Below are 20,669 nucleotides of genomic sequence, written 5' to 3'. Positions count from 1 at the left end.
TTAACAGCTAGTTAAGAACAGTTAGCTAGGATTTTGTTAGTGTGGATTCTTAACAAAATTTCTCATAGTTAATTTATTTGTTTCTAACAAATTTTATTTTGTCCAATGTTTTCTTCATTATGCCACTTGTTAGATTCTGATAGGTCAAAATCCAAATATGAAATTGAATGAAAATAGTTATTTTGCGGTGAATGGATACGTATATGTGCGGATTTGAGCAGTATTGTTATTGACTGCTGAATCTATTTTCAAGAATGTACAGTGTAACTTATTAATGTGAAATCTAAATATTCCTCGGGTATTACCTACCCGTTAAAATATTTTCACCATTAACAGTTTGTACAAAAGAATCTTTTAATTACAATCTTTATGAAAATATACTTACATATATATTTTCTTTCGATGTAATCATGGATTTAATGAGTTAATATGATATTAAACTCATCTGATTTACGTTAGAACTAGAGTACATAATCTCTAAAACATTAGAGATTACATAATCATCATGTCGAACGAAGATAAATGATGTAGAACGTCATGTAGAACGATGATTCTGCTCGAGATACCGATTGTGAGGTTGAGACGTGTAATGTTGAGGCTTGTGTTGTTGGTGGTATTGGTGTTGTCGGTGCTGATGTTAGTGGTACTGTTGATGCCGGTGATGCTTGCAAATTGTGCATCATATTCTCCAAAGCTATTATTCGGGCGCGAAGCTCGTTGAATTTTTCTATTACTCCAGGATGATTGGCGGTGTGAATAAGCGGATGAATAAGGTTCAGAATTTGGGATATCATATAATCGTTGTGAGATATCCTGGAAATGAGGGTGAATATGGTGTTTTAGACAGGTTCGCCGGTTAGTGCTTCAGGTTCTTCACCAAGAGGTGAATTTAGTTGGTAGAAGGGATAGCCTTCTTCGCGTGTCCATTGATTAAGTCGACTACGAACCCGTCCCTAATTCTTCCAGAATTGGTGATGACTGATTTGTTGATCCATTCCAGTTATATTGATTTCGGAGCTCAAGTGTGTTTTCATATCGGAATAGCTGTCGGAATCCGAGGAACTTGAACTTGTGACGAGTTCCATTTCGTATTTTCGAATAAAGGATTTTTCAATATGAAATGATTTTCGAATATTAGATGATATTCTAACTACATATAATACTTATATATAGCATAAAGATTTCGCAGATTACGGAGAAAATTTTGAAAGCTGTAAGGCAAAGGTAACATTAACAGATACGCTAAGATACGAATTTATCTATACACTATCTATGCACCAGAGGCAGTAAGATGTGTCTTCGACACAAAATGATAAGCAAAACTTTTGACATGCAGACACGGTCGAAGTCCAGACCCACTAATGCATCTAATTAACTATCAGTTAGACACACTAATGTAAGACCTGGTTCGCTAAGACCACCGCTCTGATACCAACTGAAATGCCCCGTTTATATCGATAATAAATGTTACATAATAATTGATTTCATTGTGAGGTATTTGATCTCTATATGATACATTTTACAAACATTGCATTCGTTTTTAAAAGATAAACTTTCTTTACATCGAAATTTGACGGCATGCATACCATTTCATAATATATCCAACTATAATTGACTTAATAATAATCTTGATGAACTCAACGACTCGAATGCAATGTCTTTTGAAATATGTCATGAATGACTCCAAGTAATATCTCTAAAATGAGCAAATGCAAAGCGGAAGATTTCTTTAATACCTGAGAATAAACATGCTTTAAAGTGTCAACCAAAAGGTTGGTGAGTTTGATATGCCACTAACGGACGATTTTATTTTTGCGGTGTCATTAGGTCGCAGGATGTCCGATTCGGTAGCACACAGTGTCTTCGTTTATTTATATTTTGCGGGGCCTAAATTTACTTTTACTTCCTAAGGTGTAGAAGCTGTAAGTTAACCTAGTGTCATTTTTTATGCTGATTAATGAATTGAAGATCAGGTGGATAATTGTCGTTTAGTTAAATTACCTGGATAAAAGATAGTAGTTGATTTTAGCTAAAGGTCCAAAATGCAGAAAAGTAAATAAAGTGGAAGGATATCCGGAGTATGCAGATCAGGAAAATGTTGACCAAGATATCAGTATTGGGTTAGGAAAAGGTAATTATGCTTATATAAAGACTATGCTTGGAATGATGTAGATCTGGTTGGATGAGTCAATTACACAGACCTACTTGTCTCTGAACTCTCGGAGTTCTCTTTGAGCAGTGAGAAGTATGTCACTTAGTCGTATAACTGAAGTGTAACAATACCTCGGAGGTTATCCTCAGTAGAGTACTAGGTTTATTAGTGGGTTGAGCTCTAATCCTAACCCTCATTATCAGTTTAGGTAACTGAATAACAACGTGCCGTGTTGATTGAACACTGATCACAAACGGAAGGAATCCATCGGTTTAAGTTGGCAAAATCTTAAATGAAAACTAACAACCATTCCATCATACTAATGAGATCACAACAATTCAAACATTATACAACATTACAGTTAATATACAGATAGTAAAGCAGATGGAAACCTAATGAATACCTAAACAGTTGATATGACTAAGACCTAGGGCAACAATCAAACAAGAACATGCAATAGGCTTGGGTCATATAGTAAAGGCACTAACTAGATCTTAACAGCTCCTAAGAGGTATCTTTGGAACAGTCAATAGGCATACTAGGTCATTCATGTCTCAATTCCTAAGTTCCGTGTCCTAAAAGTGCATTAGATGCCTCTCGGGAACTCCGACCATACCGAGTTCATAGAATCTTCAGATACAGTATAACCCGGGGTCTTAATCCAATGAAGTAGCTAATTTCATATAGGTGGACAAGTCCTGATCACAACCTAGGTTGGTCAATCCTTAAGATGCTAGCATACAAATCTATCAGACCTCCTAGTTCATTATTATAATAGTAATCGTACTAAATTAACATAATTACGCTAACCCAAACTTCTATCATGGCAACATACAGATTAATTAAGCTATCATGGCAATATCAGAATGCATTATTAAACATAAAAAGTAAGAACACATGTTTAATACAAAAGACATGCGTTTCGGATAAAAACGTGAAAAGGACGAAAAAATCTGCCCGAGATCGCAGGGACTCGCCGGGATATCCTCCGAAAAATAAAAGCTAAGCTAACTACTACTAAAAACTAACTAAAAGATTGAAAGTATGAAATGAATTGCAACTTGAGTGTGTGTTGTAATGGATGGAGAGAGCCCTTTAAATTATCACACCCCCAGTTAAGACCTGGGTGAAATGTGACTTAATATCAAACAAACCAACATATTATAATACGAGAACAATACTATATGAATAAAACAAACTTTATTGAGTACGCAGTGGAAAAATGAAGTGTCGTTACAATAATGGAAATTATAATAAAGTAATTGTTTCAAATGCAAGAATAATAAATGCGATATCTCTTGATCCTAAATCCAAGTAGCATCACATAAGCAGTAAGTAAGTAAGCTTGATCAATCAGCACCTGAGACTAACATGCTAAAGTGTCAACCAAAAAGGTTGAGTGAAGTTCATAGGTTTAACAAATATGTTTGACCGTTGTTTTAGACCACAAGATTTAGTTTATAAAGTTGATCTCGCAGGGACCAAAAAAGTTATGCCAGTTCGTGATATTTAGACTAAACGTTCAAAGTTTGCCCCAATGACAAGTTGTGTATATACTTATCGGTTTAATTTCATTATTAAGTAATACAAAGACTTAGTCAAATATATCGGGGACGTTACTCCCGATAGGTCTACCCCCAATAATTAAGAATGCATTTAACGAGCAATTAAAAATATCACTGTAGGGACTTAGTCGGACATAGCCGGGTATAACATAGTTTAACAGTTGGTACTTGTGTCTAAATTGTAAATAGTAAAAGTAGCATGTGTCTCACCCCAAGAAGTTAAATAAGTTGTGCACAATATAAAGTGGGGCTATGAAATTCACCTTAGTAAGTAGAGAGAGATTGTTATTCCTCAGAATAGTAAGTTTGGATGAATGAGCAGAAAGTCAACCTAATGACATTTAAGAGTAGTTAAATGTTTTGCCTAAGTTTAAGTTTAGGTATGCAAGTGTTAAGTGTAGTTTGTTTTACTAAGTTTCTATTCTTTGTAAGTTTCCACTTTTAGTAAGTTTCCATTTTTAGTAAGTTAGTGTTGAACACTAGTGAGTTGTCCTTAATAAGTCTGCCACCTATTAAGTATGAAGATAACTAGGTGTATGATTACTATAGTCGGGTTTGACATTGTGCACCATACCTAAACATCTATTCCATCGCCGAGTCACCAGAATGACCAATTGTTACCGGTTGTCCCAGGATTTCTTGACCAAAATCTAAGTTTGGCATTCGTAATCCACAAGCGTCCCATAGTGGTACCAAGGATCACCCTAGGCCTTAAGTAGCGTTGACGTTCGAGTAATCCTCACGTTATCGTGAATGACTATTGTAATCGTATGTTATACTATAAGTAGTATATTATAAGTGTTAGTAGTAGTATAAGTGTATAAGTGTTAAGTAGTAGTATAAGTAGTATTAGGGTTTTAATTAATTAGAGAAGTTAGGTTTTAATAATAAATTAATGATTAGGGTTTAAGTAATAAATGTTTAATAGTATTATTAGGTTTAGGGTTTAGTAAAGTAATGATTAGGTAATGATTAGGGTTTTAATTAATGTTTAGGGTTTAAGTTGTATTAGGGTTTTATTTTGTATAATGTTTATGTATATATATGTCATGTGTATGTATATATATATATAGTTTATTTTTTTTATATAACCGTATATGTATAAATATATGTATATGTTTATATTTTTTTTACATGTATATATATATTTATATTTTTTTTACATGAACAATATGAATGTTAAGATCATGTACGAATATGATTATGAATATAAACATGAATTGAAAGAAAGATTTAAAAGTTTTAAGATTTTGGATCATACCTTGTTAATGATGATGAAGATTAACAATAAACAAGAAGAAAACTTGGTGATGAAGATTAAATAACCCAAATAATGAAGAACACGCTTGAAGATCTTGATGAACATGAAGAACAAGCTTGAAGATCACTTGAAGATGGTGGTGGTGTGGTGGTGGTGTTCTTGGCCGAATATCACAAGAGAGGGAGAGGGAGAGATTATTTTTGAGAGAGGATTTTGGTGTGATTTGTGAATGAGAAACTAGGAGTCTAGGGGTGTTTATATAGTGCAAGTATTAGAGTGTTAGTCAACATAAGGATGTTCTAATTAATGATTTTATATTATTTTATAATTCTTTTAGTCAACAATAGGTGGGACTACTATATATATATATGTATATATATGTATATGTATATATATATATATATATATATATATATATATATATATATATATATTTATATATATTTTTGTCAACATAAGGATGTAATTGTTTAAGATTCTTTAGTCTCATTATTATTATTATTATTATTATTATTATTATTATTATTATTATTATTATTATTATTATTATTATTATTATTATTATTATTATTTTTCTTTTTTTTTCTTTTTTTACATTTACTACATGATAAGTATTATTTTCTTTTTACTAATTCATGACTTGTATTTATTTTTTTTATTTAGTTCCCAATTGTTTTATTATTTATATAAATGTCACTTTTTATTTATTAATTATATATTAATAGTTATAATATTACATAAATGCATAAATTTTAATTAGCAGTGAGTGTCGACTAAAAGTTTATTATTTGGTCAACGTTAAATAGATTGTGTATATAACAACCCTTAAATAATTAATACGTATAGTCAGGCAGTAAACCCTAGGGTCATTTCATTAATTTCAGAAGTCGAAAAGTGAGGGTTGTTATAGTACCTCCCCGTTAATAAAAACTTCATCCCGAAGTTTTAGGTAGACTTCTCGGATGCATCAGCGTTTGAGAAGAGATGGGGATATTTTCGTATCATTCGGTCTTTGCGTTCCCAGATATATTCGAGGCCTCTACGCGAATTCTAATGGACTTTAACGATAGGTATGTTGCTTTTACGCGTTTGTTTAACCTCTCTTTCCATGATTTCTATAGGTTCTTCAACGAAGTGCATTTGCTCATCAATGCGGATATCATCCAAAGGAATAACAAGTGTGTCATCAGCAAGACACCTTTTAAGATTCGAGACATGAAACACATCATGTACATGGCTGAGTTCAGTTGGTAGTTCTAATCGATACGCCATGGGACCGACTCTTTGAGTGATTGTGAAAGGTCCAACATATCGTGGACTGAGTTTGCTTCGTTTACCGAAACGGACAACACCTTTCGAAGGGGATACTTTCAACATGACTTTATCTCCAACTTGGTATTCTATATCCTTTCGCTTCTTATCGGCATAGCTCTTTTGTCGGCTACGGGTAGTTTCTAATCGTTGCTTAATCTGAACGATCTTTTCGGTAGTTTCATCAATAATTTCAGGACCAGTTAAATGTCTGTCCTCGAGTTCGTCCCAACACAAAGGGGATCTACATTTTCGGGCATATAAAGCTTCAAAAGGTGCAACTTTAATGCTAGAGTGATAACTGTTGTTGTAAGAAAATTCAACCAAAGGCAAGTGTCTATCCCAACCTTTGCCGAAATCGATTACACAAGCACGTAGCATATCTTCCAAGGTTTGAATAGTTCGTTCACTTTGACCATCAGTTTGCAGATGATAGGCTATACTCATGTTGATTTGAGTTCCAAGAGCGGATTGTAAAGTTTTCCAGAATCTAGAAACGAATCGACCATCGCGATCAGAAATAATCGAGATAGGAACCCCATGACGTGAGACAATTTCTTTAATGTAAAGCTGTGATAATTTTTCCATCTTGTCAGTTTTCTTGATCGGTATGAAATGTGCAGATTTAGTAAGACGATCAACTATGACCCAAATAGTATCGTTACCGTTTAAAGTCTTAGGCAACTTGGTAACGAAATCCATAGTGATACATTCCCACTTCCACTGCAGGATATCAGGTTGTGTCAACAGACCAGAAGGTTTTTGATGTTCAGCCTTGACTTTCAGACAAGTGAGACACTTACTAACATAAGTAGCAATGTCGACTTTCATGTTAGGCCATGAGTAGAATTCCTTCACATCGTGATACATCTTACTGGATCCGGGATGAATAGAGTACCTAGTCTTATGAGCTTCGTCCAAGACTAGTTCACGGAGATTACCGAAGCGAGGAACCCAAATTCTATTACCAAAGTACCGTGTATCATTAGCTTTCACTTGAAGTTGGTTCTCGAAACCGATAGGTCCTTCACCTTCGATAAGTGTTGGTTTAATAGCTTCAAGTTGAGATTCACAGATTCGTGATATGAGATTCGACTTGATTTTCAGGTTTAAAGCACGAACTCGTTTAACATCGTCTTTTTGACTAAGAGCATTGGCAACCACATTCGCCTTGTCAGGATGATATTTCAGCTCACAATGATAATCGTTCAATAACTCGAGCCATCGGCTTTGCCTCATATTCAGCTGTTTCTAATCAAAGATGTGTCGAAGAGTTTTATGGTCAGTGTATACCGTAAAGTGGGTACCATATAGATAATGTCTCCATATATTTAATGCAAATATCACGACACCTAACTCAAGGTCGTGTGTGGTATAGTTCTCTTCGTGCTTCTTCAACTGTCAAGATGCATAGGCAATAACCTTTTCACGTTGCATTAAAACATAACCAAAGCCTTGCTTCGAGGCATCACAGTAAACAACAAAGTCGTCAGTACCTTCAGGTAAAGAGAGAATCGGGGTTGTGTTCAATTTCTCCTTCAGAATCTTGAAAGCAGATTCTTGTTCTTCGGACCACTCAAACTTCTTCCCTTTGTGAGTTAACTTTGTAAGGGGTTTAGCAAGGAGAGAAAAATCTTTTATGAACCTTCGATAATAACCGGCAAGTCCCAAAAATTGACGAATATGCTTGGCAGTCTTTGGTATTTCCCAGTTTTGAATAGTGGTAATCTTAGCTGGATCGACATGTATTCCGTTACTATCAACAACATGTCCAAGAAATTGTACGGTTTTGAGCCAAAACTCGCACTTTGAAAATTTAGCATAAAGTTGTTCCTTCCGTAAGAGTTCAAGAATCATGCGCAGATGCTGCTCATGTTCTTTCCCACTCTTGGAGTAGATCAAGATGTCGTCAATGAACACAATGAAAAATTTGTCAAGATACGGCTTGCAGACACAATTTATAAGATCCATGAATACGACAGGAGTGTTGGTTAAGCCAAAAGGCATGACGCAAAATTCATAATGCCCATAACGAGTGCGAAAAGCAGTCTTAGGAATGTCGGATTCCTTGACTTTGAGTTGGTGATAACCGGACCTCAAATCAATGTTTGAATAAACACTTGACCCTTGTAGTTGGTCAAATATATCATCAATACGTGGCAACGGATAACGGTTCTTGATAGTAAGCTTGTTGAGTTCACAGTAATCAATGCACATCCTCAACATACCGTCCTTCTTCTTAACGAATAGAATAGGAGCTCCCCATGGGGACGAGCTTGGACGAATGAAACCTTTATCCAATAGTTCTTGGAGTTGGTTAGAAAGTTCCTTCATTTCGGAAGGTGCTAAATGGTATGGTGCTTTAGCAACAGGAGCAGCACCGGGAACTAAATCAATTTGGAATTCAACTTGTCGAGGAGGTGGAAGACCAGGAAGATCTTCGGGAAACACATCGGGAAAGTCTTTAACCACTGGTACGTCTTCAATACACTTCTCTTTCGATTCAATCATCTTAGAGTGGGCTAGAATAGCTGGATAACGTTTCATAAGGTATTTGTGGGTTTTAATACAGGAGATAATGTTGAGATTAGAACCACTCTTGTCACCTTGAATGACTAGAGTCTCTCCATTTCTCAACGAAATGTTAACGGTTTTATCAAAACACAAGATTGCAGCATGTAATGAACGTAACCAATCCATTCCAACTACGACATCAAAACTTCCGAGCTCGACCGGCAAAAGGTCTATCTTAAATTCTTTGTTGGCTAAGATTAGGTTGCAGTTTTTATAGATTTTATCGACTTTCATGATCTTTCCATTGGCTACTTCTACTAATCGTTTATTTCTGAGGGTTGAGGCTTTTTAGTAAATAGGGTACAAAATTCACAAGATACGTAACTTATGTCGGCACTAGTATCGAATAAAATAGTTGCATAATAATTATTGACAAGATACTTACCCGTGATGACCTCATCTTCATCTCGGGCTTCAGCAGCAGTAATCACAAATGCACGACCCTTTGCAGCAGTTGTGTTGGCTTCAGTAGCGGGAGTATCTTTCTTCTTAGGACAATTTGGACTAATGTGTCTCTTTTCTCCACAAGTGTAACAAGTAGGAGGAGCTTTGGCAGGAACAGTAGCTTTATCCTTTGGAGGATTCTTACATGTCTTAGCAGCGTGTCCCACTTTCTTACACAATGAACAAGTAGCAGTACACCGCCCCGAGTGATGCCTTTCACAACGAATACAAAAAGGATAGGTACCCTTATAATTTGTCTTTGTACTATCCGCATGCTTCTTACTAACATTCTGAGTCGAACCTTGAGACGGCTCAAACTTCCTTTTACCTTCATTGCTCTTAGTGTCAACCTGCTTATTAGCCGACGCTCTTCTTCTCTTGGCCAACATCAGATTTTGTGCCATGAGAATCACAGCATCAAGAGTAACCTTCTCGGAAGCAATAACATTCCCCTGAACATCCTCGGGGAGACCTTCAATATATCTTTTAATCCTTCTAGCTTCAGTAGGAAACATCTCGGGACACAAAGTAGAAAGCTCAAGAAAACGATTGGTATAGCTTTCAATATCGGTACCCTTCACCTTGAGTTCCCAGAACTCGGCTTCAAGTTTTTGAACTTGACTTCTAGGACATAATTTATTAATCATCATGCTTTTGAGTTCGTCCCATAGAATTGCATTAGCATTGTCAATTCCCATGGACTTAGCATGAGCAGTCCACCAAGTCAAAGCATTTCCAGCTAATGAGCTAGTGGCATATTTGACCCGATCATTATCCCCGCAGTTGCAAATACAGAAGATAGACTATAGCTTCTCGAACCATCGAACTAGTTCACAGCCTCTTCATTTCCCTTGAAAGCGGGAGGGTGACAGTTCGTAAAGTCCTTGTAAGAACAGGGTTTCGGTTGATGATTAGCATGATTAGCTTGGGCGTTGCCTTGGACGGCAGCAAGTAACTGTTGAAATTTGCTCAGTGGTCAACACTATGTTGTTAACGGTAGGTGCAGCTGGACGACCCATGATGTCACTACATAGAAGTGAACATAAGTTTGATAAGTTGACAAGTTATAGGTTTGAGCAATTACAAGTATGAATCACATGATATAAATGAAGCACTCGATATTATTAGAAACGAGGCATTAAACAAGCCTTTATTACATGAGTTGGAAATAGGAAATAGTTTAAGGCATAGCCTTTACATGGATAGAAAATAGGAAAAAAAATAAACTAGGAAATATTAAGATTGAAGTAATCTTCATATTTCTTCTTTCGTCCTCAACCTTCTTCATAAACTCCTCAACTTTCTCGTTCTTCGCCTTTTGTTTCTCATAGAGATACTCGAGGTTATCATAGAGGTTAGTAACACAGCTGTTGACTGCATTATTATCGTACCCCTTTAGAGCAAGCTGCTTATTGACTCAATTTCTTTCCATATTCATCCGGAAATCAACATCCTCCTTGAGATAATCAAGTGATTGTTTTCCCCAGCGGGTGTTACGTTCTTCCTCATACCTCAGCATCATTAACTCTTTTCTTAGCTTAGCATTCTCTTCCACCAGTTTCTTCACTTCTCGATCTTTTTCGTCCATTCGAACCTCAATTCTCGCCACATGGTGAAGCAAACCTTCTAAGTTCTTAGCATCATTATCACGAAAAGGAGATCGGGCTCTTTTTCTGGATGGACTAGTTTTCTCAGGACATTTCCCTTTGTCTTCAGTTCTAGAGGTTGGGTAGTGATCGGGAGAATTAGGTAAAGTATCCGGACTATAGTTTGGTGAACGAGGACCACCAAAGCCATAAGGTGTACTTTGGACTGGTCTTTCAGTGGAAGACCTTTCTGTATCTTTTTCGGTTGGCTTGAAAAGATCCATTTTATTCGCTTGATGAAAATTAGACATCCTAACATTAGGAAAGAGATTTCGATTAGATGAATGTTAAAGAAATGTTTAAGATTATAAGGAAATCCTAAGTGCTTTAAGTCTAAGGCACGAAAGGTTATAGTTTCCTAGATTGCTAAGGCACCCTAGCTAGCAAGTAAGGCACACATAAAAATGCAATCCTGGTTCTCTATAACAGCCTGGTTATGCTCTGATACCAATCTATCACACCCCCAGTTAGGGCCTGGGTGAAATATGACTTAATATCAAACAAACCAACATATTATAATATGAGAACAATACTATATGAATAAAACAAACTTTATTGAGTACGCAGCGGAAAAATGAAGTGTCGTTACAATAATGAAAATTACAATAAAGTAATTGTTTCAAATGCAAGAATAATAAATGCGATATCTCTTGATCCTAAGTCCAAGTAGCATCACATAAGCAGTAAGTAAGTAAATTTGATCAATCAGCACCTGAGACAAACATGCTAAAGTGTCAACCAAAAAGGTTGAGTGAAGTTCATAGGTTTAACAAATATGTTTTACCGTTGTTTTAGACCACAAGATTTAGTTTATAAAGTTGATCTCGCTGGGACCAAAAAAGTTATGCCAGTTCGTGATATTTAGACTAAACGTTCAAAGTTTGCCCCAATGAAAAGTTGTGTCTATACTTGTCGGTTTAATTTCATTATTAAGTAATACAAAGACTTAGTCAAATGTATCGGGGACGTTACTCCCGATAGGCCTACCCCCAATAATTAAGAATGCATTTAACGAGCAATTAAAAATATCACTGTAGGGACTTAGTCGGACATAGCCGGGTATAGCATAGTTTAACAGTTGGTACTTGTGTCTAAATTGTAAATAGTAAAAGTAGCATGTGTCTCACCCCAAGAAGTTAAATAAGTTGTGCACAATATAAAGTGGGGCTATGAAATTCACTTTAGTAAGTAGAGAGAGATTGTTATTCCTCGAAATAGAAAGTTTGGATAAATGATCAGAAAGTCAACCTAATGACATTTAAGAGTAGTTAAATTTTTTGCCCAAGTTTAAGTTTAGGTATGCAAGTGTTAAGTGTAGTTTGTTTTACTAAGTTTCTATTCTTAGTAAGTTTCCACTTTTAATAAGTTTTCATTTTTAGTAAGTTAGTATCGTACACTAGTGAGTTGTCCTTAATAAGTCTACCACCTATTAAGTGTGAAGATAACTAGGTGTATGATTACTATAGTCAGGTTTGACATTGTGCACCATACCCAAACATCTATTCCACCGCCGAGTCACCAGAATGACCAATTGTTACTGGTTGGCCCAGGATTTCTTGACCAAAATCTAATTTTGGCATTCGTAATCCACAAGCGTCCCATAGTGGTACCAAGGATCACCCTAGGCCTTAAGTAGCATTGACGTACGAGTAATCCTCATGTTATCGTGAATGACTATTGTAATCGTATGTTATACTATAAGTAGTGTATTATAAGTGTTAGTAGTAGTATAAGTGTATAAGTGTTAAGTAGTATTATAAGTAGTATTAGGGTTTTAATTAATTAGTGTAGTTAGGTTTTAATAATAAATTAATGATTAGGGTTTAAATAATAAATATTTAATAGTATTATTAGGTTTAGGGTTTAGTAAAGTAATGATTAGGTAATGATTAGGGTTTTAATTAATGTTTAGGGTTTAAGTTGTATTAGGGTTTTATTTTGTATAATGTTTATGTATATATATGTCGTGTGTATGTATATATATATATAGTTTATATTTTTTTATATATATAACCGTATATGTATATATATGTATATGTTTATATTTTTTTTACATGTATATGTATATTTATATTATTTTTTTACATGAACAATATGAATGTTAAGATCATGCAAGAATATGATTATGAATATAAACATGAATTGAAAGAAAGATTTAAAAGTTTTAAGATTTTGGATCATACCTTGTTAATGTGATGAAGATTAACAATAAACAAGAAGAAAACTTGGTGATGAAGATCAAATAACCCAAATAATGAAGAACACGCTTGAAGATCTTGATGAACACGAAGAACAAGCTTGAAGATCACTTGAAGATAGTGGTGGGGTGGTGTGGTGGTGGTGTTCTTGGCTGAATACCACAAGAGAGGGAGAGGGTGAGATTGTTTTTGAGAGAGGATTTTGGTGTGATTTGTGAATGAGAAACTATGAGTCTAGGGGTGTTTATATAGTGCAAGTATTAGAATGTTAGTCAACATAAGGATGTTCTAATTAATGATTTTATTTTATTTTATAATTCTTTTAGTCAACAATAGGTGGTACTAGTTTATATATATATATATATATATATATATATATATATATATATATATATATATATATATATATATATATATATATATATATATATATATATATATATATATATATATATATATATATATATATATATATATATATATATTGGTCAACATAAGGATGTAATTGTTTAAGATTCTTTAGTCTCATTATTAATATTATTATTATTATTATTATTATTATTATTATTATTATTATTATTATTATTATTATTATTAATTTTTTTTTACATTTACTACATGATAAGTATTATTTTCTTTTTACTAATTCATGACTTGTATTTATTTTTTTTATTTAGTTCCCAATTGTTTTATTATTTATATAAATGTCACTTTTTATTTATTACGTATAGATTAATAGTTATAATATTACAGAAATGCATAAATTTTAATTAGCAGTGAGTGTCGACTAAAAGTTTATTATTTGGTCAACGTTAAATAGATTGTGTATATAACAACCCTTAAATAATTAATACGTATAGTCAGGCAGTAAACCCTAGGGTCATTTCAGTAATTTTAGAAGTCGAAAAGTGAGGGTTGTTATATAAATAGACCTCATTTTTGCCTGCAAACGGCTGGCAAGCCGTTTGGCCGGCCGTATTTGGCAAGCCGTTTGTAAGGCAAGCCATTTCTTGCGGCCGTTTACTGGACCGTTTGGTAGGCCTCTTGCCATACTGGCAAGCCGTATGGTAGGCCGTTTTTAGTGCCTGGTCAGTCTTGATTCACTGGATCGTAACTTGATTTCTTGTCTTTCACCGTTTTCGCTCTAGAATCTTCGTTTTAGCTCCGTTTTACTTGATTCTTTTTGCATCGCCTTCGTAATTACTTAATCTACAAAATCAACCAAAAAAACGATAATTTTGCCGACAAAGTTTTAATCTTTATTGTTTTAGGGCTTAATAATGCGGATAAAATGTGACTTTTTGCCCGATATCAAATACCCCACACTTGGCTTTGCTTGTCCTCAAGTAAAAAAGAGGGAATATAGGGATCTTTCTAATAGATTCTCCCTTGCCCCACCCGTAGATCTTTTTATTATGCCTTCATCAGAAGTCGGCACATCTTTCGAAAGTATTAGAAAAAGTTTCGAGCTTCAATGATTTGGTCGCTAGATTTCAATTGCGTCCATAGTGGAAAAGGCGTACTTTCCAACTCTCAGATGTAGAGTATACATGATCAGGCTCCTCACTAGCGGATCACTCATATCACTCAAGTGTTTAGGGTATCCTATTCTAATTATATTGTTGCTCAGAAGCCAGTCGTGTAACAGTTCTCATCATAGGCTTGGTAAAACATCGATATCTCCACCGGTTAAGTAAGGACGGCACTGATCTTCTTCCTAAGCATTCTTTCAAGAAGAAGACGGGTTATAGGGTTTGTTTGGAAATTTATGGTTCGGTGAAAGGTATCCAGATCTTTTGATTTTTTGAGAGAATTGATAGACTTTGATTCTTCAGAGTATCCATTTTGGATAGAGAAAAAAGTTTTCTTCGGAAGAGGCGGATTTTGCTAAGACTTTGTCAAGAATTTTCTTTTGCTCTTCCAGATTTCTTCTTCAGGGCATCTTCTCAGGTTTCTTTTTGCCTTTATTAGAGACTTTGCTCTAGAGACTTTGCTCTTTTAAAATCACTTTTTTTGGCATACCCTTTCTTCATAACTTTTGTCTTTCGTTCCTGGTGTCCAGAGAGGAAGTGATAATCCACTGAAAATAGGTCTTTAACCTATAAAAAACAATCAGGGGTCCGAAATCTTTCAACTAGTGCTTTTGAAGCGAATTTTATCGATCTATCTCTTTATCAATCTCTGGATCTTTTGATGAATAGAAAGAGAAATGAATGTTGTATTTTGGGAGTGAATTTGGAGTGAATATTTCTGATTCATCAACTCTTTATGTGAGTTGGTCGGTTTAAATTGTGTGGAGTGGAAATGGAAACGGATGGCTTTTTGTCTTCTCTAGTCCGAATGATTTCGGAAGGAGTATCGCACCTGCACCACGTATGGCGCTCACTAACCATTGGTCTTGAAACGTATGTCTGAACCAAGTTCTAACTTGAACCGTACACCGACACGCTCTTCAATGGAAATAACAAAGTACTGTAGATTTGATGGGTCATACAGATACTTTGGGTCCAAGATTCCTTACCTTTTGGGAGTATGGGTCGTGCTTGATCATGCGTAGCCTTTTACATATTTTCTTAAAAGAAATCTTTTGACACAACATATAAGTTTCAGCTTAATCATTCCGTTTGAATAAATGTTCCGAAAACTGATTTCTAGCAATTTTATTAGATCTTTTGGGCAAAAACAAGGTAAGAATTTTTCAAAATTTCCCAATATCCATTGCTTAATCACCTTTGGACAAAAGAATTTTTCAAAACTTGGCGTTTTATGGTTACTTGACTATTAAAACTTCGACCTTTAAAAACCTTACCCATTACCCCACACTTAGAAGAACATTGTCCCTAATGTTCTCTATAAAGAATATTTTGATACTATATAAATTAAGGACATTAACTTCTAAAATTCTAAGTTAGTTGCGGGGGTTAACCCACACTTAGAGATTTTAGTGCGTTATAATCGAAATAGGTTTGAGGAAGGATTACTTCCCTATGGTCGTGTTACTTTCCTAGTGCTGGGCCTTCCTATGGTCAATCTCCTATGGACCAGTCTCTTTTGATAATATTTCTGCATGAAGAACAAAAAGAGAAAGGCAGCATTTCCACTATATATAACTTTTTCACTACAATGCTTCAAAAAGATAAAACTAAAAGATAAAGTAGTCTATGGGATACTATCTGAAATGCCCCGTCCTAATCCATCTGGACGAAGTCTTCAACAGTTGGTCCCATTGCGAGGTTCTGACCTCTATGTGCCATAAACGACTCCATTTAATATGAGCAAATGCACAGCGGAAGATTTCTTTCATACCTGAGAATAAACATGCTTTAAAGTGTCAACCAAAAGGTTGGTAAGTTCATAAGTTTATCATAAAACAATAAAATTCATCATTTTGATAGACCACAAGATTTAAATGCTGCATGGTACAAATGGGCCCGAATCCTATACCCACCTGTAATGTACATGCTATATCTTTTAAATACAGTACACCTTTCTTGTGTACGAAACCATTTTTCATAAATCTTAGTAACCGTACATATATCTCGTGCACAAAAACTAATACACATAACCTGTGTATAAAAATCATTCTCTCGATACATAACATTCACATCATTTGGTGGCAATTATCATGTCCACATAATTCAATGGTGGCAATTATCATGTCCACATAATTCAATGGTGACAATTATCATGTCCACATAATTCAATGGTGACAATTATCACGTCCACATAATTCAATGGTGGCAATTATCACGTCCACATAATTCATTCGAGGAATGTTTTACTTGTGTCTATCTCGTCAAACATTTATAAAAGCATTTCATGCATTCGCGGTTCAAAATATATTTCAAAAGCATTTAATAAAGCAGTTATGAAAACAGCGCATGTATTCTCAGTCCCAAAAATGTAAAGAGTAAAAGGGAATCAAATGAACTCATAATACGATATTTTGTAGTAAAAATATGCATACGACTGAACTGAACAATGCAAGGTTGTCCTCGGATTCACGAACCTATATCATTTATGTATATATTAACACATATAATTGTAATCGAACGAATATATATATTATTAATGATATACATTGTGAAATTATATGTTATATGTATTAATTATAGTTTTATGTAACTAATTGTTATTTGGTAAAATAATAATAATAAATAGAAGTTGTATTATCTTATAATAATAATAATAATAGTAGTAGTAATACTTATTAAATAAAATAATTTTAGTAATAATAACCATGATAATAATGATATTATTAATGATAATCAAAATAATCATGTATATTTATAAATCATGATAATGATATTAATAATAATATTAATAATGTTAATAATAATAATGATAATAATAAAAATAATCTTAATAGTAATAAAATGATAATTTTACTAAAAATGCTATTTTTAATAATATTGATAATAAAAATTTTAATAAAAATAATACTTTTACTAAAATGATACTTTTCAAAATAATGTTAATAGTACTAAAATGATAACATTAATAATAATAATAATAATAATAATAATAATAATAATAATAATAATAATAATAATAATAATAATAATAATAATAATAATAATAATAATAATAATAATAATAATAATAATAATAATAATAATAATAATAATAATAATAATAATAATAGTAGTAGAGAAGAAAGCTACCTCAAAGAATAGGTCTAAAAAAATAACGTCCATGCCCAAGTTAGAACCCACGACCTCTCGTTCCTCCTCATACCCTTAAACCATCTGCGCTACTTTATTTTTCCAGAATTAATTCGTATCTTAAATTTATTAAACCTTATATCTGTTTCCTTCTTTTTCTACAAGCAGCATCACTCATCATCAATCTCACTTATCCTCCATCATCAATTCCTGATTAATATTATCATCAATCAATACCGTCATTATAGTCTTTATCTAATCCACATACTTCATAATCCCATCGTCATTATCATCCTCCTATGCTTCGCGATTGTTTAAACAGGAAAAGAAGAAGAAAAAATAACGGACATGACACCATGTAACTAAAATAGTGGTGTTTTAAATGGGTTCATGATCATCACTGACCCATTAGCTAGAAACTCAAAGTGGTTATGGTGGTTCTTTACGACTGACAACAAGGTATTGGTAACGGTTGGGTTTGATTGCAATAGACAAACAATCATAACGGTAGCTGAAAGAACCCGAAATAAATGCAACTGCAGAAGCTACTTTTTGACGGTTAATCAGATCAGAAAGACAGCAGAAGTGATATCAGTTATTAAGGGGTGGCGGTTGGTGGTTTATGGTGTCTTAGAGTGACGGATGAAAAAGAAATAAAATATGAGACAGGAACGAACAGGAAACCAAAACAACAACAAAAATGTGTTTATCGAATTAGACAGAAAAAAAAACAATTTGCAGCAGTGGGTTGGGCTTCTTACAATAAATTGGTTTTGTAATTAGCAGTCCGATTTTCACAGCACGTTAGCTACGTCTAAACTTCAGATCCATATAAAAAAATTCGGTTTACTTGCATCAAAAAATAATAGCGGCAGTTATGGTCAGGATATTGAAGGCCCATCAGCAGGAAGTTCACGGCCCAACTGCATGTAGTTCACGGCCCAACATGAAACAGAAAGTAATGGCCCAAATAGCAAATTAGGGATGCAGTTTCTGTTGGTTTTAGTGGAATGATTTTATAAAAAAAAAAATAAACTGGTGGCTTTTGATCTGGAGTTATCGAAGGATATAGAAACACAAATAGGTGTAGGCCGTCTCCTTTTAACTTCATTGGTGATGTAGCGTGAGGGTACGAAATAGTATTATTTTTACTAGGAAATACTACAAAATATGACACAAGTTTTATTAATTTACGGATGGGATATACCTAAACCTTGCTACAACACTATAGGCAGTGTACCTAATCGTAGAGTAGTGTAGTTTTTAGTAAGTCCGGTTCGTTCCACAGGGAGCTAGTGATTACGTACTATATTTTTATAAAACTATATTTATATAAATATATATATATATAAGTAGTAATATTATTATAAAAGGGGGGTTTTTACCGTTTAATGACCGGTTTGTCGATTTTATATTTTTAAGCGTAAAGATAAATGACAATAATTAAAGTGCGTAAAATAAATAAATGACGATAAATAAAATAACAATAAATAAAATTGCGATAGAATATGAAATAAAAGGATTATGCTTATTTAAACTTCCGTAATCATGATGTTTGACGTTTTGATTTTAATTAATTGTTACTCGGGTTAATTGTCCTTTGTCATGGTTTATTTGATACCTATCTGGTTTTTATCCATAATAGTCCATCGGTCATAAATATAAAGTGCGAGTGTCCTCGTCAAATTACCCTTATACCCGAGGTCAAATATTCCAACTAATTAAGGATTTAAACTGTGACGCAGTTATCACTTCTGTCAACAATTACACCAGTTATCACTGTATGTAATCTACCCCTGTTTTGATTAGATATGAATATTAATTTACCCACTTGATCAGTTTGAATAATCAATTACCCAACCCGAATAATTAATTAAATGATTATAATAGATTCCATATGAACGTCACTAAATAGGACAACCATAATCATTATTAATTATTAGGATAATTAATTTGAAGATAGGTTCGACAGACTCCAATGAGTTGTCACTCAATTAGACAATACCCCCCATCTATTAATAGTCAATAGTCCAATTTCCACAAGTGTCGGTCTTTTGCCCAAACCTTAATTATGGTACAAAGCCCAATTACCCAATTTTAGTAATTAGCCCAACATCATGATTACTTCGTTTTAAATAAGCATAATAATAACTTAGCTACGAGACATTAATATAAAAAGGTTGAACATAACTTACAATGATTAAAAATAGCGTAGCGTTACACGGACAGAATTTCGACTTGCACACTCAAACGATCTCTATCATAAATCTTATTATTATCATAATTTAAAATTAAAATTAAGATTATTGTTATATCTTATTAAGTTAACATTATGATAGAGATATAGAATATAGATATTGATAATAGATAGATGGATCGATATATAGATTTAGGATAGAAAAATGTATATTTCAATTGATCGTTACATAGCCTTTTATAGGCGAAATTAGAAATTGAATTTTCATTTACGACCCCTGAACTATGCTCAATTAACAACTTTTTATTATTTAATATTATTCTTATTATGAATTATTTAAATATTATATTTTATTCTTGTGCATAGTTGACTCGTAATTTTTACACCGTTGCGTCGAGCGTTGAGAGTTGGTTCATGTCCTGGTTCCGGATTTTCGAACGTCCTTTCGTACAATTTTATATCGTGTACTTTGCGTTTTGTAACTTGTACTCTTGTCATTTTTAGACGTTCTTCATCAATAATTTGAACCTTTTTTATTGTATCTTGTACTTTTGAGCTTTTTGGACCTTTTTGTCTTCAAATCTTCGTTTTCGCCTTTTGTCTTCGCACTTATTAAATATAAACGAATATTACTTGAAAATGGAACAATTGCAACTA

This window comes from Rutidosis leptorrhynchoides, chromosome 2 (genome assembly GCF_046630445.1).
Source record: "Rutidosis leptorrhynchoides isolate AG116_Rl617_1_P2 chromosome 2, CSIRO_AGI_Rlap_v1, whole genome shotgun sequence".
Taxonomy (NCBI): domain Eukaryota; kingdom Viridiplantae; phylum Streptophyta; class Magnoliopsida; order Asterales; family Asteraceae; genus Rutidosis; species Rutidosis leptorrhynchoides.
Note: the sequence above shows the minus strand (reverse complement) of the source record.